The 21,988-nt window shown below is 38.0% G+C and overlaps 1 protein-coding gene across 2 annotated transcripts in view; it reads left to right on the top strand.

Moving 5' to 3' along the window:
- The first annotated feature begins 15,754 nt into the window (after window positions 1-15,754).
- Window positions 15,755-21,988, top strand: part of PTN (pleiotrophin) — a 114,524-nt gene continuing 108,290 nt past the window's right edge. For both annotated transcript variants that reach the window (XM_054496874.2, XM_054496872.2), the window contains exon 1: window positions 15,755-16,130. The gene's annotated coding sequence lies outside the window, so the exon portion shown is untranslated. The remainder of the gene's footprint in view (window positions 16,131-21,988) is intronic.

Raw genomic sequence — 21,988 nt, 5'->3', positions numbered from 1 at the left:
AGAGTATGGAAATTGAGTTGCCCTTTGCCACAAAGGAAAAGATTAGCTCCCCTGCTCAACCAGGAGATCTAGGCCCAATAAAAACCTGGAAAGAAGGATTTCCTGAGGATCAATTACAACTAAAATGGAATAGCCTATGTTAGGTATTGTTAAACACCACCCCTAACGCTGTTAAACTTCAGAGAATCACTAGCTAGGTACACCTGTTCAGGATTAAGCCTGTTTCTTATGAGTCCCCCCAAGTTCAAGAGAAGGACCATGACCTATATTAATAACTCTGAACAAATGGAGATTAACATTCAAAAAATGATGGACAAGCTACCTGGATACATAGATATAACCAGGCACTGATCCCAACTATGTCTGGTCAACTATCAAAATTGCCTTTCCAAGTCTTACCTGGTTTTGACCTTTCCTAGGACCTTTGTTATCTGTTGTGTTGCTACTAATTTTTGGCCCTTGCTTGTTTAACCTCTTTGTAAAGTTGGTGTCTTCCAGGTTAGAACAATTCCATTGTAAAGACAAAGCTGGCAAAATGTTTCGAACCCATCCCATCTTCTGACCTGGAAAATGAAAACGTTATGCTTTTGGACCCCTTATATCAGGTATCCAGGAATTGTTGCTCCTCCAACCTAGGAGGGCCTATGCCCATGAAATCAGCAAGAAGCAGTTACAGAAGATGGACCTCTGTCCTTCTGAAACCTCCTAAAGATTAAGGAAGAGTGTGTAATTTCTAAGGGGAGGGATGAGATGGAAGGCTAGCAGGACTTGTTTTCTAGTCAATACCCTGCTGATTGAAGCAAATTCTGATCAAAACAGATGCAGTGAAGAACCCAGCCAAGCCCAGCAAATGGTAATGAAAGCAACCTCTAGTTGCCCCATTGGTCGTTAGCATAAAGATACTCTTACAGGCACCATGACAGTTTACAAATGCCATGGCTGTGGACCATGGCAATGGTCTGGAAGTTATCTTATGTGGTTCTGGAAACTCTCTGTCCCTTTTCCAGAAAGTTCTGAATAACCTGCACCTTAATTAACATTTGATTAAAAGTGGGGATACTATAGCCAATATCATACTGAATGGGCAAAAGCTGGAAGCATTCCCCTTTGAAACCGGCACAAGACAAGCATGCCCTCTCTCACCACTCCTATTCAACGTAGTATTGGAACTTCTGGCAGAGGCAATCAGACAAGAGAAAGAAAGGTATTCAAACAAGAAGAGAGGAAATCAAACTGTCTCTGCTTGCAGATGACATGATCCTATATCCAGAAAACCGCATTGTCTCAGCCCAAAAGCTCCTTAAGCTGATAAGTAACTTCAGCAAAGTAATCAATGTGCAAAAATCACATGCATTCCTATACACCAACAATTGATGAGCAGAGAGCCAAATCATGAATAAACTCCTAATCACAATCGCTACAAAAAGAAAATACCTAGGAATACAGCTAACAAGGGATGTGAAGGACCTCTTCAAGAACTACAAACCACTGCTCAAAGAAGTAAGAGAGGACAAAAACAAATGGAAAAACATAACATGCTCATGGATAGGAAGAATTAATATCATGGAAATGGCCATACTGCCAAAGTAATTTATGGGATCAATACTATTCCTATTAAACTACCATTGTTATTCTTCACAGAATTAGAAAAAAACTACTTTAAAATTAATATGGAACCAAAAAAGAGCCTGTATAGCCAAGACAATCCTAAGCAAGAAGAACAAAGCTGGGGGCATCATGCTACCTGACTTCAAACTATACTACAAGGCTTCAGTAACCAAAACAACATGGTACTGGTACCAAAACAGACACACAGACCAATGGAACAGAATAGAGATCTCAGAAATAAGACCACACATCTACACCATCTGATCTTTGACAAACCTGACCAAAGCAAGCAATGGAGAAATGATTCTCTATTTAATAAATGATGCTGTGAAAACTGGCTAGCCATATGCAGAAAATTGAATTCCTTACACCTTATACAAAAATTAACTCAAGATGGATTAAAGACTTAAATGTAAAACCCCAAACGATAAAAACCCTAGAAGAAAATCTAGGCAATACCATTCAGTACATAGGCATGGGCAAAAATTTCATGACAAAAACATCAAAAGCAATTGCAATGAAAGCAAAAATTGAGAAATGGGATCTAAGTAAACTAAAGAGCTTCTGCACAGCAAAATAAACTATCATCAGAGTCAACAAACAACCTATGGAATGGGAGAAAATTTTTGCAATCTATATGTCTGACAAAGGTCTAATATCCAGAATCTACAAGAAACTTAAACAAATTTACAAGAAAAAACCCAAACAACCAAAGTGAGCAAAGGACATGAACAGACACTTCTCAAAAGAAGACGTTTATGTGGCCAACAAACATGAAAAAATCCTCAACATCACTGATCATTAGAGAAATGCAAATCAAAACCACAATGAGAAACCATCTCACACCAGTCAGAATGGTGACTATTCAAATGTCAAGAAATAAAACATGCTGACAAGGCTGTGGAGAAATAGGAACGCTTTTACACTATTAGTGGGAATGAAAATTAGCTTAACCATTGCAGGAGACAGTGTGGCGATTCCTCAAAGATCTAGAACCAGAAATACCATTCGACCCAGCAATCCTATTACTGGGTATATGCCCAAAGAAATATAAATCATTGAATTATAAAGATACACACATGCATATGTTCATTGCAGCACTATTCACAATAGCAAAGATGTGGAATCAACCCAAATGGCCATCAATGATAGACTGAATAAAGAAAATATGGTACATATATACCATGTAATACTAGGCAGCCATAAAAAGGAATGAGATTATGTCCTTTGGAGAGACATGGATGGAGCTGAAAGCCATTATCTTCAGCAAACTAACATAGGAAGAGAAAACCAAGCACCACATGTTCTCACTTATAAGTGGGAACTGAACAATGAGAACACCAGGATGCGGGGAGGGAAACAACACACACTGGGGTCCTGTCCAGGTGGTGGGAGGAGGGGGAGCATCAAGATAAATAGCTAGTGTATATGGGGCTTAATATCTAGGTGATGGGTTGATAGGTGTGACAAACCACCATGGCACACACTTACCTATGTAACAAACCTGCATGTCCTGCACATGTATCCTGAAACAAATAAAATAAAATAAAATGAAATAATATAAAATAATAGAAGACAATAAAGTACAATAAAATAAAGGGGTATAAATAGAGCTGCCAATGGCCCATATGCTGTAGACTCTGGGCACACTGCCTATGGGTTATCCCTGCTCCACAAGGAGCAGCACTGGTTCAAAAAGAGTTGCTTTCTCTCACCACTGTCTAGCCCCTGAGTTTTTCCTGGGTGAAGCCAAGAACCCTCTTAGGCTAAGCCCCAATTTTGGGGCTCACTTGCTCTGCTTCATTGAGGCTTCATCTTTTCCTTCTACTCTAGCTACGCAATGCAGCCAGAATGCAACATTTTACAAATGCAAATCTGATATATAGTATTCTCTGGCTTAAAGATATCAAAGCATTCCTATAAACATAAAATTAAGTCAACTTTCTTAATAATACTGGCAAGATCCATGCTTATCTTTTCAGATTCATCCCCTACAATCTCTTGCTATGCATGTTATATAATGAAAAAAATGGCAAATCTATAAGGAGTTAGTTGTCTTGTTTCAGTTTTGATTACTTTTTCACACATATGCTAAGATAGAAAGGAACATATATGCATGTATATATATGTGTATATATATAGACTTCTTTCAATTCATCCTTTCATTTTCTTATCTAATTTTCCACTGTAATCTCTATCAGTGTCAGCTGAAGATGTCAATCCATTCAATATAAACCAATTAGTCAGCAAGGTAATATGAGTGCTAAGAATTTAACTTCTTATAACAATTATTATTCATTTGCAGTTTGAAAAAAATGCAAAAATCTGAAAATTATATGCCAGAATATATTATGACAAGATTTAGACATGAGAACAGGTTGTAATTAAATGAGGTATTTACAATACTTTTAATTTTCAATATACCAAGACTCACATTGCATACTGGATATGTACTATATTCATCTCAATTCTTGGAAAGCTTTTTTCAAACTATTCAGAATTAAAATGAACAAGTTGCAAATTGTGCATGCTCTGTTTTCAAGAGAAGAAAGCCTCAATACAAACTGAATGTGAATGGACACTGAAAGGTAACCACTCAGAAAGCAGCTGATTGGGGCACTCAATTACCACTAAATAATTCAGCATCTCTAATGGAAATCAGATCCAATGTTTCCCCAGTGAAGGAACAGCCTTTCTCGGTTACCCAATGCTCAGCTAGCTACTCAAGAGCTTTAGAGAAAAACAATAGAGTAAAAGGTAAGAAATATTTTAGTGGTATTCACATTCTCTTGGGTGCTTTCCTGGCAAGAAATTCCCAACTTCCTAGCAGCTGCTGCCATTATGGGCAGATGTGGAGAGTGAGAGAAAGAAATCAATATTTAAATCTGAAACAGCCAGAAAGTTCAAGGAGGGGTGCCAGTATTAACTGGTTTGTGTATGTGTTTGGCCTTTCAAAAAAACCCAGTCTTAAGAGGAGAGAAGACATTTTAAGTAAACAACTCATTAGGAATCACACAGCAAGGTTTGGTTAGCTCATTACAAACACATTTAATTTAAGGAAGAATATTCATGTGAGACTTTTGTCTAGAAACTTCAATAATAGAATGAACTGTTGCATAAAGTAATGTGTTTTTTTTTCTCTCTCTCTCTCAAAACAGGAAGAGAATATTGATTTCCCAGTCTTGGCCACCAGCCCCACCTCATCTCACTGTAAGTACTGAGATGAATGAATTTATGTCTCTAAAAGCACTAAGCAATCTTCAAGAGAGTACTGCTTTATAAATAAAAAAGCTTTATTATTATTGGGTAGAAATGTTAGTGAGAAAGTTGGAACTCTTATCAAAGGGTGTTGGTGCCCCGACATTTGCTGTCAGCTCTGAAAAGGTGGCTGTGAAATTCATTGTATCCAATTCTGGTTGGCTTGGGGCCCAGCATACAGTGGGATTTCTGGCCAATGGCCCCATGCAGTGGGATGGCTGGCGCCTGGCCCAGGGATTAGAGTGCTTTCATTTCTTTGTCTCATTGATATTAGTCACAGAATCTCCCTTTTCATTTACAACCCAACACCCACCCCCACCCCACGCCACCCCATGCAGGTGGGGGACAAGGGGGTGCAGAAGCAGAAGTTGCTGCAAACTCTGAGCTTTTGTACCCCAACAGAAAAGAAGAAAATGTCCATTTCCAACTCAGCTATCCAACATCTGTATGTATTTCGTTATGCATATTTACCAGGAAGTGGATAGTCTGTTATGTCCTTGAAAGAAGAAGTGCCCTAAAGATATAAGATACTGCAAGTTAACCTTGGATAAACAAGGTATTCAGTATCTTATGGCTTCTTTTTATTTCTCCCTCTCTCTTCCTTTCTCCTCTTTCACCCTCCCTGATGAACTAGTGACTATTTTGAAATTTCATCTCAAAGAACAATTTGGTGAACATAATTTGTGGGCACATTTTCTTCAATTCCTAGATATGTGTGTGTGTGTTTATGTGTGTGGGCGTGTGTGTGTACTCTTTGGAAAAAGCCATATATATCATTTGTTGATAACTTTCCTTCGTGTCTTTCCTTTACATGTGCATGTGTGATTGTGTATTTGTGTGCATGTATGTGGTATATGCTTTGTAAAATCCATCAGTAATAATATGCCCTAGAGCCACATTCTGCTTGAGTCTTGGAAAATGCTCTGCTGAGTTCCATAGGATAAACTTTGGTCTTGAATAATAATAATCTTGTCTGAGATATTTATGCTCAGAAACTGAAAGTAATTTCCAAAATAAAACCAAGAACATGAATTCCTAAATAGCAACTGATCTAAAAATAAACCACAGAGCTCCAATACATCATAACACAGTGACCAAGCTTTCATCTCTTTGCATAATTCCCTTAAAAATCAATTTATATAAAAATAGAAATATTAATGCTTTAAATAAGGTCCAAGTTGAATACATGTAGATAACCTTGCTCCTTTTCATTATATTACAGAATTGCCATTAGTGAGAAATCTGTTAATTCCAGGTACAAAATACTCCCATTTTCTGGAACCAGCTGAGAGGTAGCGGGAAAGAGGGAGAGAAGAACCCTTAGATACCGCATAAATGCCCTGATGAAAAGTTGTCATCCTCTTCATTAGAGGATTAAACTTCAGCTTCTTCAGCTATGTAGTAGGAATACTGATATCTAACCTTACAGGGCTCATGATGTGCATTAAATGATAAAATGTATGTGAAAGACTTTGCAAAATTTACATTATTCAGAGAAGGCAGTGGTGTTGTAGTACTTGAAGATGTCAATATTTAAGGGAGTGTGTTCCTGCGACTATATCTTTAAGGGCTTCTATGTTCCTAAAATTGTAATAAAATGTCTAGTTTCATACTTAGAACAGCAGGAATTTTTAATATTGCCAGTCCGGTCATATTTTAGAGTAAAGAAAATGAAGGTCAAGAGCCATTAGTGATTTATCCAAAGTCAGAAAACAACTCAACAGCGGATCAAGGGAATCCTACTTCAGCTGATTTTTAACTCCAGATTCTTGTATCTGCATGCATTTCAAAGGACAACTCACTGTTTGTTTTTTTAAATAGTGATCTCTGAGAGAGGTAGTGCCATATTGGGCAGCTCAGTGTGGCCAAGTAATCCTAGAAAGGCTTTATAGTTTAGGGAGACCTTGACTAAAGGGTAGCGTTTAGGTACATGTGGCGGATCAGGAAAGCCCTTATAGGTATGGAAAATAGTAAGAATCTATGAGGCCTGAAAAAGCATGTTGTGTACAGAGGCCACTGGGGAGAGTTTCCTGGCTATGAGAAATAATGCACTGGAGATTGTACAAAAAACATGTGCATTAGTAAAGGCCAAATTTTAGATAATGCCTTTCAAGTAAATTTTGCCTAATGCTATAAATGTTTATATTTTTGAAAGAAAGACTGACAGGTTCTTAACAGATTTCTTTTCTTTTATGCTGACTCCATGCTTTATACATCTGCCAAATTAATCTTCCTAAATAGAACTTGCATTGTGTCAGTCTGTATTGGAATACTCCCAAGTCACTGCAATGTCCATAATAAAACAAAATTCAAGATCTGCCGCAAGGTAAACTTCACCCCACCTCACGTTTGCTTCTTGATCTGATCCTTTTGCTTCAGCCAAAATGTTCTATGAACCATTTCCAGAACTTCTCCTGAACTTCTGGGGCTTCCTAGTCTAGAATAATAGACATCCCTGACTCCATTCATCACATTTTTTCTAAACCCATTTTTCAAAACCCAGTATAAACTCTTCCATTTCTATTGAGTCTTCTTTCATTTTCCCTAATCTTTACTTTGAAGCTTTTTCTTTGGACCAAGAAAACAATCTATCACTGTAAACTCATATGCATTTGTCAGTAGAGCCATGTATGTAATCTCTTTGAGGACAGAGCACATGCTGTCCTGGATGAGCTAGTCCTGAAGCAGAATCTCAGTGGGCTGACTGGCCAGGCACTTACACACTGCAGACATCCTTCCTGGTTGATACCAATTGAATATCTGTTAATAATAGGAGTTCAGAATCTACTTTGAGAAATGAACAAATAAAATCGATTCCTTAAAATGAAGAAACTACTTTCGAAAGTCTCTGGATTTAACTTTTCCTTAACAGAATGTATGTTTAAAGGATTTGTTACTTCACAACATACTTTTTTTTTTTTTTTTCTCTCACATGAATGAAGTTCCAACTTAACGCAGTATCTGGCCCAGAATTTAATGTGGTATTTTTAAAGATTCTTTTTAATTTGATAAGTGACAATACAGTGTTTGTTAATTACCAAGCAGCATTATAAACATGTTAAATGTTTAATTTTTAGCAAACTTACGGGACAAGGAATGTTATTATCCTTACTTTACAAATGTTAACCCAAGGCACAGAGGGGTTAAGTAACATACCAAAAGTCACACAGATAGTGTAAGTAAAAGGCCTAGGCTTTGAAATCAGCCAATCTGACTACACAGTCAATTTTATTTTATTTTTTTAGAGACAGGGTCTTGCTATGTTGCCCAGGCTGGCCTTAAACACCCGGACTCAAGCAATCCTACCTCGGCATCCCCAGTGGCTGGGACTACAGTCTTGGGCCATAGTGTCCAGCTTATTTTATTTCTTAAATAAATTTTATTGAGATACAGTCAGGAATTTTAGTTATACATAATAAAATGTACCCATTTTAAGTGTACAGTTTGATGACTTTTGACAAGTGTATATTCCATGTAGTCACCACGTTAGTAGACTATTTGGTAGTTGTATCAATTTCTGTCCCCCTCCCCAGCTTACAGTCCCAGGCAACCACTGATCTATGTTTTGCCAGTACAAACCCTTAGGTTTGCTTTCTCTAGAAATTCTTATAATGAAATCAGCATATACAGTATATGCTCATAAGAGTCTGGCTTGTTTTTCTCTGTGCAGTGTTTTTGAAGTTAATCCGTATTTTTTCATTTATCAGTAGGTTATTCTTTCACTGATGAATAATATCTCATTGACTGGCTCTACTAAATTTTAATAATACATTCATCAATTGATGGATTCCTAATTTGGAACTATTATGAATAAAGATGCTATGGGCATCTATGTAAAAACCTCTGTTTGGGACACATATTTCTCTAGAGCAAATACTTAAGAGTGAATAGTCTAACATCTCTAGGAAAATCTAATCATATGGTAGGTGGATGTTTAATTTATAAGAAGCTGTCAAATGGTTTTCCAAAGTGGCTGTACTATTTTACATTCCTACCAACACTTGGGATTTCCAGTCCTTTTAATTTTAGCTCTTTGAGTAGGTGTGTAGGTGGCAGCTCATTGAGGTTTTAGTTTGCTTTTCTTTGACAGGGCAAATGAAGGAATGCATTTCTCATATGCTTATTGGCATTTACATGTTTTCTTTTGCAAAGTGTCTATTGAGATCTTTTGCCTATTTTTTGTTGGATTGATTGGTTTCTGATTATTGGGTTATGTTTGTTAGACATGTATTATGAGAATATTTGCATTCTCTGGATTGCCTTATTATGATTATTAATTAATTAATGTATTTCTTTTTTTTTTTTGACACAAGGTTTTGCTTTGTCCCTCAGATTGGAGTGCAGTGGTGTGATCATAGCTCACTACAGCTTTGAACTCCTTGGCTCAACTGACCCTCCCACCTCACCCTTCCTAGCAGCTTGGACTACGGGCATGTACCACAACACCCAGCTAATTTTTTCAAAAAATTATTTTTTTGTAGAGATGAGGTCTCGCTGTGTTGCCCAGGCTGGCCTCCAATTCTCAGCCTCAAGTGATCTTCCCGCCTTGGACTCCCAGAGTGCTGGGATTACAGGCGTGAACCACTGTGCCTGGCCTATTATGTTTAATGATGGCTTTCAAAGAGCAAAATTTTAATTTATCAATATTTTACTAACAGTTTGTACTTTTTACATGCTAGCTAAGAAATCTTTGCCTACCCCAAAATAACAAAGATTTTCTCTTATTATATTGTAGAAATGTTATAGCATTTGCTTTTATGTTTAGGCCTTTAATTCATTTTGAGTTAATTTTTTTCTATGATCTCAGAGTTTATGTCTTTCCATATAGTCACATCATTTGCTGGACAACCTATCCTTTCCCCATTGAAAAATGTTTGATTCTATTTGTGAACTGACCATTGTTTCCCATTGTTCTATAAGTCTATCTTTATGCCAGTACTGTACAATAATCTTGATCATTGTAGGTTTATAGTGAGACCAAGTAGAGTCCTCTGGCTTTTTTATTTCAAAAATGGTTTGCCTAGTCTATGTCCTTCGCACTTCCATATAAATTTTGGTTTCAGGTTGTCAATTTCTATAAAGGCACTTATTGGAATTTGGCTTTAATGATATTTAATCTATAGATAAATATACAAAGAATGTATGTCATAACAATCTTAAATTTTCAAATTGCTGAATATGATGAATCTCTCTATTTAGGTGTTCTATAAGTTATCTCAGAAATGTTCTGTGGTTTTCAATGAATAAGGCTTGAAAATATTTTGCTAAAGTTATCCCTAAGTATTTCTTTCTTTCTTTCTTTTTTCTTTTTCTTTTTTTTTTTGAGACACAGCCTCACTCTGTCGCCAGGCTAGAGTGCAGTGGCACGATCTCGGCTCACTGCAACCTGTGCCTCCCAGGTTCAACCAACTCTTCTGCCTCAGCTTCCCGAATAGCTGGGACTACAAGCAGGTGCCACCATGCCCAGCTAATTTTTGTATTTTTAGTAGAGACGGTGTTTCACCATGTTGGCCAGGATGGTTTCAATCTCTTGATCTCGTGATCTGCCCACCTCAGCCTCCCAAAATCCTGGGATTACAGGCATAAGCCACCAAGTATTTCATACTTTTGATAATTGTTCATCGTTAGAAATATAAATAAAATTGATCTTTGTAATATTAACTTGTATCCACGTAGCGTCATAAATTAGTTCTAGAAGCTTTTCTGTGCATTTTTGATGGATGTCTATGTATATACTCAAGTTATCTGAAAATAAAGCCAACTGTGCCCTTCCTTCTCATTTTTTTTCTTTTTCTGGACTTATTTTATTGGCTAAGATTTCTCATGCAATATAGAATAAAAGTGGTAAGAGTGGCCATTCTTGGCTTTTTCTTGATTTTAGGTGGAAAGTATCCTTTAGCTTTCTATGGATATCTTATCAGAACAAGAGTAGTCATTCATATTCTTAAGTTGATGAATTTTAAATTATGAATGGATGTTGAATTCTGTCAGATGCTTTTCCTATATATATTAATATATTCCCTTTTCCCCCTGCTTAATCTGTAAATATGAATTTTATTTTTTACATGTAAAACCTAACTTACTCTCCTGAAATAAATATCTAATATGACACACAGTATTATACTTTTTATACATTAATTGCATTGATACGATATTTGTTAAAGACTTTTGCATCTATGTTCATTTTATATTTTGCTCTGTATATTTTGTTTTCTTGTAATGTGTGATCAAACTTCTTTTGATATTTCAGGTCTAATTTTCTGTGTAAGTCTGAATAAGGTCATTGTCCAAGACCTGCTCTTTCAGAACCTTGATTTTAGAAGTTCTCGACAAAAAATACAAGACTGAGGGTCTTAAGTCAAGCTGCTTAGATGCATAAGACACTGATAAAGTCAAAATTTATAACTTTTTAGGGAGAAATTGTAGCAGGCATTGTTTGCTTCCCAAATTCTGTTTGCCTCTTCCTTGTGCTGACATAGTCTGTATGGCTATGTGACTAGAGAAGCTGACCTATTCTGCACTAGAATTTGGGTCTATTTTAAACCTTTAAAGCCAAATACGATTGGAGCTCCTTGAAACCATATTGAAGAGCATTGGGCTGCAAATTTGTAAATGCAGAGTCAAAAGATAGAAAGACTTCAGTTCTTGAAGACTTGGAAGCATTGACTTTATCAATTTGTGTTGTTTGTGAGATAAATTCCTAAAATTTCTAAGCCATTTTTATTTGCTTTATGTTTTTTAATAAAAAATCATAATTATTATAAAATATATCTAATATAGAAGTAAAATTTGTAATCTTGTCACAGCAGTAAAAAACAAAGTAAAAGGTTTGTTTTTATTACCTTTCACATATTTCAGAGACGGGGAGAGAGATGTATTAATGGGGCTTCTAGAACGCTGTGGAAGTTTGATGAACTGTCCTTTTACATTCTAGGGATATTGGAGAACCTGGAGTGGTAATCAAGACTCTAAACATCCTGTCAAGTAGGCAATCCAAGAGACAAGCCGACAAATTTTTCATCAGGTTCCTTCACCTTTTTAAACTTCATGCTGATCACACTTCTCCTTGCATTTGCCACTGCAAAATCAGCAGCCTCATTTTCAAAATACCCTTAGGAGATGTTATGATTTCTGTGATTTCAAATCACCTTGCATTAGTTATATTTTGGCCTGGTAACACTCATGCAAGGGGCATGTTCATTACACCTGGAGAGGCTGAGAACTGACATTAGCAAGCCAAAGTCACTGCTGACAGGAGCTTGTGTGGGCAGAGAAAGTGCTAAAGGGCAAGTTTGGAGTTAATTATTTCGCACAAGAAACAGGAACAAGGGGAAGACTTTTGGGGAGCGGGTTAGTGCAGTAGCCTCCTACTGGGCTCTCTGCTTCCACCCTCATCCTCCTGTGCTCTATTCAACACAGCAGAGAGGACGTTTTAAATCAGAGTCAGGTTTAGTCACTCTTCATGGCTTCCCACTTCATTCAGAGCAAAAATGAAAATCTTTACAGTGGACAAAGGTCTTAGGTGATCTGGCCCGTTACTTCCCTTAATGCCTGCCTCCTCGCACTGAGTTCCTGCCATGGTGACCTCCTTTTCTTCCCCAAAAGACTTGGGGCAAGGTCAGACCTCAGAGTCTTTGCCTTTGTTGATGCCTTGGCCTACAGGCTCTTCCCCCAAATATTTACTTGGCCAGCATCCTCAATTCTTTTAAGTCTTCTGTCAAATATCATCCCAAGGAGACTTTTCTCCCCCAAATTGACACTTTATCTTCCATCATTGCCTTATTTTTTCATGTTACTTATCACATCTATTAAAAAATTTTAATTGACACATTAAGAACAACAACATAGGGCTGGACGCGGTGGCTCACGCCTGTAATCCCAGCAGTTTGTGAGGCTGAGGTGGGTGGATCACCTGAGGTCGGGAGTTTGAGACCAGACAAACCAACATGGAGAAACCCCATCTTTACTAAAAATACAAAATTAGCCAGGTATGGTGGTGCCTGCCTGTAATCCCAGCTACTCGGGAGGCTGTAGCAGGAGAATTGCTTGAACCTGGGTGAGCCGAGATCATGCCTTTGCACTCCAGCCTGGGCAACAAGAGTGAAACTCCATCTCAAAAGAAAGAAAGAAAGAACAACAACATAGGCTATCTGAGAGTAGGGATTGTCAACAGTTTTTCTTCATGGCTCTATTAAGCTAAAGACTTAAGTTCTTAAAGAATATTAGCCTAATGAATGAAATAACTTGGACTCCGGAATCAACAGACCCTTGACTATGCCCTAGGATGAAGTTTGGATTTGAAATTGAGTATTTCACTGTGGATTAAAAAACATTCTACTTCAACTTTGATGAAAATGCTGGATTGAATTAAATTATGACTAATCTCAATCTCATAAATTTCTATTTATTAAAAAAAAACACCTCTCTTTAATCTGTCTTTGCATTTTTAAAATACCATGGTGAATAACATTTGGTTTTCTTAACCTCAGCCCTGTTAACATTTTGGGCCAAATAATTCTTTGCTGTGGAGATGCCAGAGGCGGTTAAACCAGAGCAACTCCATCTTGAATAGGGGCTGGGTAAAATAAGGCTGAGACCTACTGGGCTTCATTCCCAGGAGGTTAGGCATTCTAAGTCACAGGATGACATAGGAGATTGGCACAAGATACAGGTCATAAGGAACTTGCTGATAAAACAGCTTGTTGTAAAGAAGGCGGCCAAAACCCACCAAAACAAAGACGGCCACAGAGTGATCTCTGGTCATCCTCTCTGCTCATTATATGCTAATTATAACACATTAGCATGCCAAAAGTCACTCCCACCTGCACCAGGACAGTTTACAAATGCCATGGCAATGTCAGGAAGTTACCACATATGGTCTAAAAAGGGGAAGAACCCTCAGTTCCGGGAGCTGCCAACCCCTTTCCAGGAAAATTCATGAATAACCTACACCTTGTTTAGCATACAATCAGGAAATGACCAAAAAGATGGACAGCCAGAAGCCACTGGGCTGCTTTGCCTATGGAGTAGCTAGCTATTCTTTATTCCTTTACTTCTCTAATAAACTTGCTTTCACTTTACTCTATGGACTTGCCCTGAATTCTTTCTTGCAACTGAGATCCAAGGGGTAGGTCGCCCCTACCCTTGCGGCAACCAAGACTATCTCCAGACATTATCCACTTTTCCTGGAGGGCAAAACAGCTCCCAATTGATAATCACTGATGTATGTAATTTTAGTATATACCCATCTGAATAAAGGGTGATATTTTTGATGTAACATATGTAATTGAGTAGAAATCATGGGAATCTCATGCTTACTTTATCAACCCTATGGAGAACACCTCAATCAAGCCAGCATTGTTCACCTAACTGGTAGCTAGCTGTATGTTACATTCGTATATGTTAAGATAAAGCTGAAGAACAGAAAGAAAATGGATAGCTCTTTGTTCAATGCCTTAGAAACTTTGCCCCTATGGAGTGTTAATAGAATGCTGAGACACCTTTTTCAGTAAACGGACTGGGAAAACTGCTAATAAAAATAATACTGTGCATTCCTCCACACTTTATGCAGGTGAAATCCGATTAAAACAAACTCTGCTTGCTTCATACGGAAGTGGAATCACAAAAGGAAAACAGGTAACCTGAAGCCTGTGTGTAGGAGAAAGGAACGCAGCTTCCTTATTTAGTTATTTCATTTGAGAATTGTATGTGGTATATGTATGAAGAGTTTGGGAAGGGGGATAAACTGCAGGTGTGTAAGTGCATCTCTGATGCCATTCCTTTTGAAAAGCTTGATTGACTGCTTGATTGAGTTTGTAGAGCCACGTCTTTGGTTCCAGCTAACTTGTCCAAGGGACATTTCTACAGGTAGCAGTCAATATAAGAGCCCCAAGTCCCTAAAAACTACTTGCCACAAGACGATGCTTCTAATCTGGGGGTTTAAGGATAGTTCTAAGTAAACAAGTTGCTTAATAAATATTTGTCAAATTGAAATGAAGGGATGTAACCTCAGAACTATGAAAAATGCGAGTCTATTTTACAACCAGTTTGGGATGGATGCCATCAAATGATAAGCTGACCAGTAAAAGTAGGTAAAAGGAGCTAGCCAAGGAGCAGGAAAAGCTGATGAGTGGCAGAAAATCTCGAAATTTACATTTCGAAAATGTTTGGGTGAATTTGTGTAATACATCTTAATCCTTTTACACAATACTTTTATCTCATCTATATCATAAATATTTACCTATGCATTGCCTTAGTGTCTTTCCTCTATTGAATGAAATGAAAATTCCAGAGACACAAAGCCCAGCCTCCAAGTTTTACAAACCTCAGAGTTTGAGCTACATTGACGAATCCTCTAAATTCTTGGGTGTCAAAGGCATGTTACTAAATAGGTTGCTAAAGGCACCAAGGAAACCGAAAAAGGAAAGAGTTCTCCCTAAAGGTAAGTAGCACTTAATTGGGAACTTTGAGACGTCTGCCACTCTTTGTGACAATTGAGAAAAACTACTTTGTACATTTTGTGCTTTGCAGGTGAGATGTGACTGACAGCTGGGTAACTGCCTCTGTGTGTAGGGAGGGCTTTCGTGGGTGGAAGAAGAGGCTGGTTTGAAGAGAGTGCTTTTCCATTCTGAATATCATTAAAGAATTGTGAGGGGCCAAAAATGTAACCTAAAATGCCATAAATTGTCCATTTAAAATATCCTATTTGGCAAAGTGGCTTTGCACTCATCTGAAGAATAGATCATGGGTGGAGTTTGGAAAAGAAATGTTGTGTTTCGTCTCTGCTAAAAACAAAACAAGGTATCATCTCATGGCCTCTTGGTTCAAATCCTGTTTCTTGCTCCGCGGGGAGAGACTGCCCCTGGAGTATTCAGCTTTTAATAAGCTTCCCAATCAGCTCTCGAGTGCAAAGCGCTCTCCCTCCCTCGCCCAGCCTGCGTCCTCCTGGCCCGCTCCTCTTATCCCTCCCATTCTCCATTTCCCTTCCGTTCCCTCCCTGTCAGGGCGTAATTGAGTCAAAGGCAGGATCAGGTTCCCCGCCTTCCAATCCAAAAATCCCGCCAAGAGAGCCCCAGAGCAGAGGAAAATCCAAAGTAGAGAGAGGGGAAGAAAGAGACCAGTGAGTCATCCGTCCAGAAGGCGGGGAGAGCAGCAGCCGCCCAAGCAGGAGCTGCAGCGAGCCGGGTACCTGGACTCAGCAGTAGCAACCTCGCCCCTTGCAACAAAGGCAGACTGAGCGCCAGAGAGGACGTTTGCAACTCAAAGTAAGTGAGAGGAATGTACGATTTCTCGGAGGGCTCTTCGATCGAGTTTGCTTTCACCCTGTGCCACTTTTCTGGGTGCCAGCAGATGATGGTGGTAGGGGTGAGAGAGGCTGCCTGGTGTCTTTGCTGATAGGACTGCTTTCAAAACTGACTTGCTCCAGAGGCCAAGGGAGGCATATTTTTGGGATTTCAGGTTAGGTTAGTTCGGGTGTGCTTAGATAAGTGAAATGAAAGAAGTTTTTGTGATGTTAAGCATGCATTTGGACCGTGTTCCAGCTACTAGCTGGAGAGCCAGACAGGGTGGGCTGGGGAGTGCATCTTTGCTTTTTGTAAAACCTGGAGCTTTAGTAGGTGTGTCTCTGGCTGGGTAGGTGGAAAGAAAGTAAGGCAGCCTGAACAAGCAGCTCTCATTTTCCCAGCCTCTCTCTGATTCTCTGATTGCCCCAGGCCCGCCAGCCCATGACTCTTAGCTGGCATTTCTAGGTAAGCTGTGGCGTCTTGTTTCTCCCAGTGCTAGCTGACATGGAACGTCTCTCACAGGACTACTGGCACCCGTCTTCCCACCTGACAGCCCAGGAATGGTTCCAGAAATGGTTAAGTCCAAAGTTTAGAAGACACACCTGGAGTCCCATCTCTCATTTGAATGCAAATTTAAAGAACTGCCCTGTACATAGTCCCTTAAACTTTTAATTTGACCCACATAAATTTAGGATATATTTGTTACTAATTTACTAGATATTTAGAGTTTCTGAGTTGTTGTTTCTAATAAGTTAAGAAAATATTTTTTGAGAGGAATATATTCAACTCCTTTCTTAATAGATGGAAAGTGAAACCTCCTCTCTCCTCTCCATACACACACACCCCTTTCTCCATGACATAACATGACACAACACACACACACTTACAGGAAGACACACATGCAGTTTATATACACTCTAGTGTTAACTCACCCTTGTGTCTGTTAAGAGCTGCTTTGTAAGTTTGGGGACACATTCAGAAAATAGGAGGGGTAGGGGCCTAAGAGGAGAAAATGTTAAAGCTCCAGTCCTTGAGCATCTCTCATTTTAAGAGTTATTAGGCATTTTGCTTTAGCAGCTTGAGAAAGGGGTGATGTGTGTGTGTGTGTGTGTGCGTGTGCATGTGTGTGTGTGTGTGTGTGCTGGAGAGAGGGGTCTGGGAGGAGATTCAGGAATTACCAAAAAGAGCTTTTGAACTAATAACATAATGAAACAATTTTATGATCCTAGGCAAATGTGGAATTGATGAAACAGCAGGGCCCATTTTAGCCCCTTAATTATCTGGGAATGCATTGATATGTAGAATTATTGAAAGTTAATGACAATGAAACAAAAGAGAAGTCTCCCAACACAGAAAATAAGGCTGTATTTTCCATCTTCATTATGTTTCCTTTTAAGTAAATTATGCACTTTAAAGGCCAAGTCATTTAAAAAATATCGTCCAGTTAAATTCAGAGGAAATTAAAATGAATATTTTTTTCTTCCTTTGGGACATGAGTTATTTCAGACTGGCAATATTTGTACTTTTTCATTTAAATTAGAAGATGAGATTTTAAAAAATTATATTATTTAAAAAAAACCTCTAATGCCATTATTTTGTGCTTTAAGAAACTTGGGGCTTACGTTCTCTAGTTGTACTTTAAATAAATAGAAGGTGATCTTTTTTCTGCCACTGCTCATTGGTTCCCTTTAGGACATCTTTTTCTGCATTTAGTGAAAAACCACTATAAGGAACTCCCACCTGAAGCCACATATAACAGCATTAGGTGCTGTGTTCCAGCTGTTTGCTTCTGGTTGCAAATGCATTATGTTCTCAAAGGTAGAGCTTGAGATAAATAAAGGTACTATTAGATACATGACTTTTTAATTATGACTTTAAATGAGATATTATAGATAATTAGAGTAATAAGGTATACCTAACTATATTTATAGTCTAATGTATTATATGTATTATATATAATTCTCTGTTTTTTTTAGACCTCTTTGCATGAGATCATGAGATTTGGTTTAATAAATGTATTAATTTATTGATATTTTCCATGTGCCTTATTTGGGCTTCACATATAGCAACACATAACAAGTTCTACATTTCTTTTTAATGAGCATTTTCATTTTTTAAAAAAATTTCGGTCAAGCCAATGGCCTGGTTTAAAATTTCATAAAAACCTAGTTGTTGAAAACAACAGAGAGAAATAAGATCCCCAGATAGTTGAATCACTTTTTTTAGTAAAATCAATCTTAGATATCAAATATTTTAACTTTAAATGTTTTATTTTTCCTTTGAAGATATTTTTGCTTTCTCACTTACATGGCATTCTCACATGAATTCTGATCATATTCCTATTTGTGATGTGGCGTTTTTAATTACTATTCAAAAATTTCCCACAAAACTGAGTTTACCCGGCTTGTTGAAAATGGTGTGATAAATTTTACAAGAGATTGAGGGCCTGAAGTCAGAATTCAGAATACAAATTCCAGTTCTCTAAACAATTATGCTTTTTAATATGGCAGCATAATGATATGGGGAGTTGTTCTTGACTTCTCTCCGGAAGGAGGTGTCCGGACTGAGACCACCCAATGTGATGAGTGCAAACGTCCTCCACACCTGAGTGCACCTCAGCCCAATTTGAGATGTGCTTTTCTCTGGAGCATGAGGCTGAGTGGGAGCCCTCCAATGGCTTTTGTTTCATGGCTTTGCTAGTGATGTTGAGTTGGGCTTCTCCATAAGGGTGAGGAATGTTTTTTTCTCTGGCTTCTGTTCTAAATGAATAATCGAAGAGTTTTTGCCTCCTTCTGGCACAAGGTCATGTCACTGCTGTGGGAGGGGAAGTAAAATGATACTCAGATATGAACTTTCTTTTTATGAGCTGGGCTTGCTTTTTTCCATCCAGAGTCAATTGGCTTAAGTGGAATTTGGGCCATGGCCTCATGGAAAGTTGTTTTTCCTTGTGATGTTTATGGACAATTCAAGTTTCCACCCACTGGGCTCTTTTTCCATCCACTTCAAGCCAGTCTAGTGTGTGGCATAGTTTTCATGGTGTCATTACAATATTTCTAGATTGTAAAATATAACAAGCCTCTTTTTCTTTCTATTTTGGCATTTAGTAAATAAGAAATTAAAACAGTAGCTTAAAAGGGTAGCTATGATGAAACATTATCAGACGGTATTATAAATATGGTAATATTGTGGACTTAATTATGTAGATCACATTCACCACAAATCCCTATTTCTTCAGGGTGGACAAGGAATACAATGACTCCTTCACATTTGAGATATTTTTAGGAATAAAATTTAATTCATTTTTCTAGGCTTTATTTATTGAACCATTTTTTCATAGTGGGTTTAGATAAAGTGATATCTCAAACAGAAAAAAATCATATCCAGTTCTCTAAAAATAGAATTGTTAGATTTTTTTTTTTAACTTCACACATGGTGTAACAAAAAATCAAGTGCTGTATATTAATCTTGAAAAAAGTGAGTCATAGTAACTGATAATTGGGCTCTTAATTCTAAGAATTGCTCTTAGCAAAAGCTAAAACATCATTTTAAAGCACAAATAGCATTCTGTGTGTCTAACCCTTTGCTCCCTTTTCTTCCTGCTTTTACATTTACCTATTTCTCCCCCCCTTTTCTCTCATTTCTCCATTAATTCGGTTGCCACTATTTCCCACCCAAGGTCCCAGAACGTCTTGCCCAATTCCCTCTTGCTATGATGGCATACATTTCTCTATGTACGGATGTACCAGGAATGCCTGCCCACATGTTGGCATTCTTGGAAGCTTGGATCTTCCTAGCTGATGTTTTCAACACTAGTGCCCTCTCTACTGATTCAATGGCATTTTTCCCCCATTTTTTTTTTCTTTTGATTCAAGACCATGGCTAAGGGTCAGGCAACATTTTTATCACTGCAATGTTGACCTCATTCTCTTCTCAGTTTCCCAACATCAATGTAGCGGCGCAGCTGGAGTTACTCATCTCCATCACATCCTCCCGGGGTCCTACTCCAACAATACAATTTTTCTTGCTCCTATGGCCAGCCAATTTAACAATATTTATTGTACATATGTTGGATGCCTAATACTACATTGTGCTGGACAATGTAGCATGTTTAAGAAATAGAACATGGTGTCTGTCTCCATGGTTTCACAGTATCTAATACTTTGTGTTTGGTCAGTGGTGTGAACTTGTGAAATTCTTTATTAGAAATGTATTTAAAGGAGATCTCAATTAAAATCCATTATAGCCTCACCCATCTCTGGAAAAGATGCTTTAAAAGTCACAGGTTGCTAATCCCAACCTTTTATGATTATCTCGTACTGTAACCTCCTTGATATGTTATTGTCTTAATGTTTTCCTAATTTCTTTGGGCACTCCTTTTTTCACGTTTTGTTTTGCTTTTTCTTTTCTTGTCTTCCGAATGTGTACATTTATTTCCAAATATTTCAGTTCCCCGTCTTCCTCTCTCCTCTCCAAATGCTTTAGTATTGTCACAACTCTTCTTTGAGCTTTAACTCCTTCACAAGGAAAATTCTCAAATCTGAAGATAATTGAAGGAAGATTCTCTCTAATGAGCTCTAGACTCACATTTTTAATATTTTTTCAATGAATACTGAAGGAAATCATTCAGGCACAATTTTATTTGGAGGAGAAGATTGAAGTAAAGGACTTCTTGTTATTTTATTTTTATCCCTACCAGACTTTTACGGATAGTGACTGACATACTATATGGTAGGTAGTGTGATGAGGGACACAGGACAAATAAATATGTCTTCAAGCAGCTAATGATCTACTCAATACATATGTAAGAACATTAAAACACTAATTACTACAACACAGATTAGAGGAAGATATGTACAATTGTTGCCCTAAGCAGTTCTAATGACAAAGGGATCACATTTTTATGAGAAAAAGGAAAGTGGAGCTCACAAAAGACTAAATGGTACGCAACATCTATTTCAAAAGCATTATGTCTGTTTGTTCCTTTAATGCTGTTTATTCTGGAAGAGAAATTGAACTCCTAATTCCTTTGTGTTTTCACTTCACATTTGCCACATAACGTAGCAGAAACAAATTATTGGAAGTGACATCTTAAGAATTCAGACTGAGTTTATTTAGAGTCACTATAATTTTTAAGACATGGCACTCCCTGTAGATGTCCTTTTCAGGAAAATTTATATGAGAAGAGAAGAGTGTCCTTTAATGAAAACATATACATGAAGGGAAAGAAGGCAAATCCTTGTACTTCAGCTGTGGAATTTGGGTGAAATCTTGAGTCAGAAATTGAAGGCACCAAAGGTTTTCCAAGGCAAATGCCCCCTCTAGGTGGAACTATATTTCTTCCCTTCTTTTGTCTTCGAAGTCTCCCCATCACCCCTTATAGTGACTTCAGCTCCTCCTTTCTCACCATTTGACACCAGCCCCACCCTGTCCAACCTGTGCACCCTATTAAGGCAAGGGCTGTCTCTCATTCTCTCAAGAACCCTAGCGTATTTAGCATAGAACCATTGAAGATGGCAAATGAGTGAGAAAATAAATAGGCAGCTCTAAATGCCATTCATTCTCTTTGCCCATGTTGTTCCACCCACCTTGACCATCTGTGTTCTATGCCTAATCCCCTTGCCTTACCAAACAACCTGGTGCCAATTTCCTGTTTAAGCCCAAGCATTCCCATTCTCAACTTTGAACTTCCAGAAACTTCTCCCACTCTCTTTCCTGCACTCCCTTCATTCCAAATGTCATATAGGCTTGCCAGTTCTCTAGAGTGTCTTCCTAATCATATTTCACCTTGATAATTTTAAACTTTTCATAGTTTCTGATTCAAGACTACCTCCAGAATGGAG

The sequence above is a fragment of the Pongo pygmaeus genome, chromosome 6, assembly GCF_028885625.2.
Source record: "Pongo pygmaeus isolate AG05252 chromosome 6, NHGRI_mPonPyg2-v2.0_pri, whole genome shotgun sequence".
Classification (NCBI taxonomy): Eukaryota; Metazoa; Chordata; class Mammalia; order Primates; family Hominidae; genus Pongo; species Pongo pygmaeus.
The sequence above is the reverse complement of the archived record's forward strand: the minus strand, read 5'-3'. Positions and strand labels throughout refer to the sequence as shown.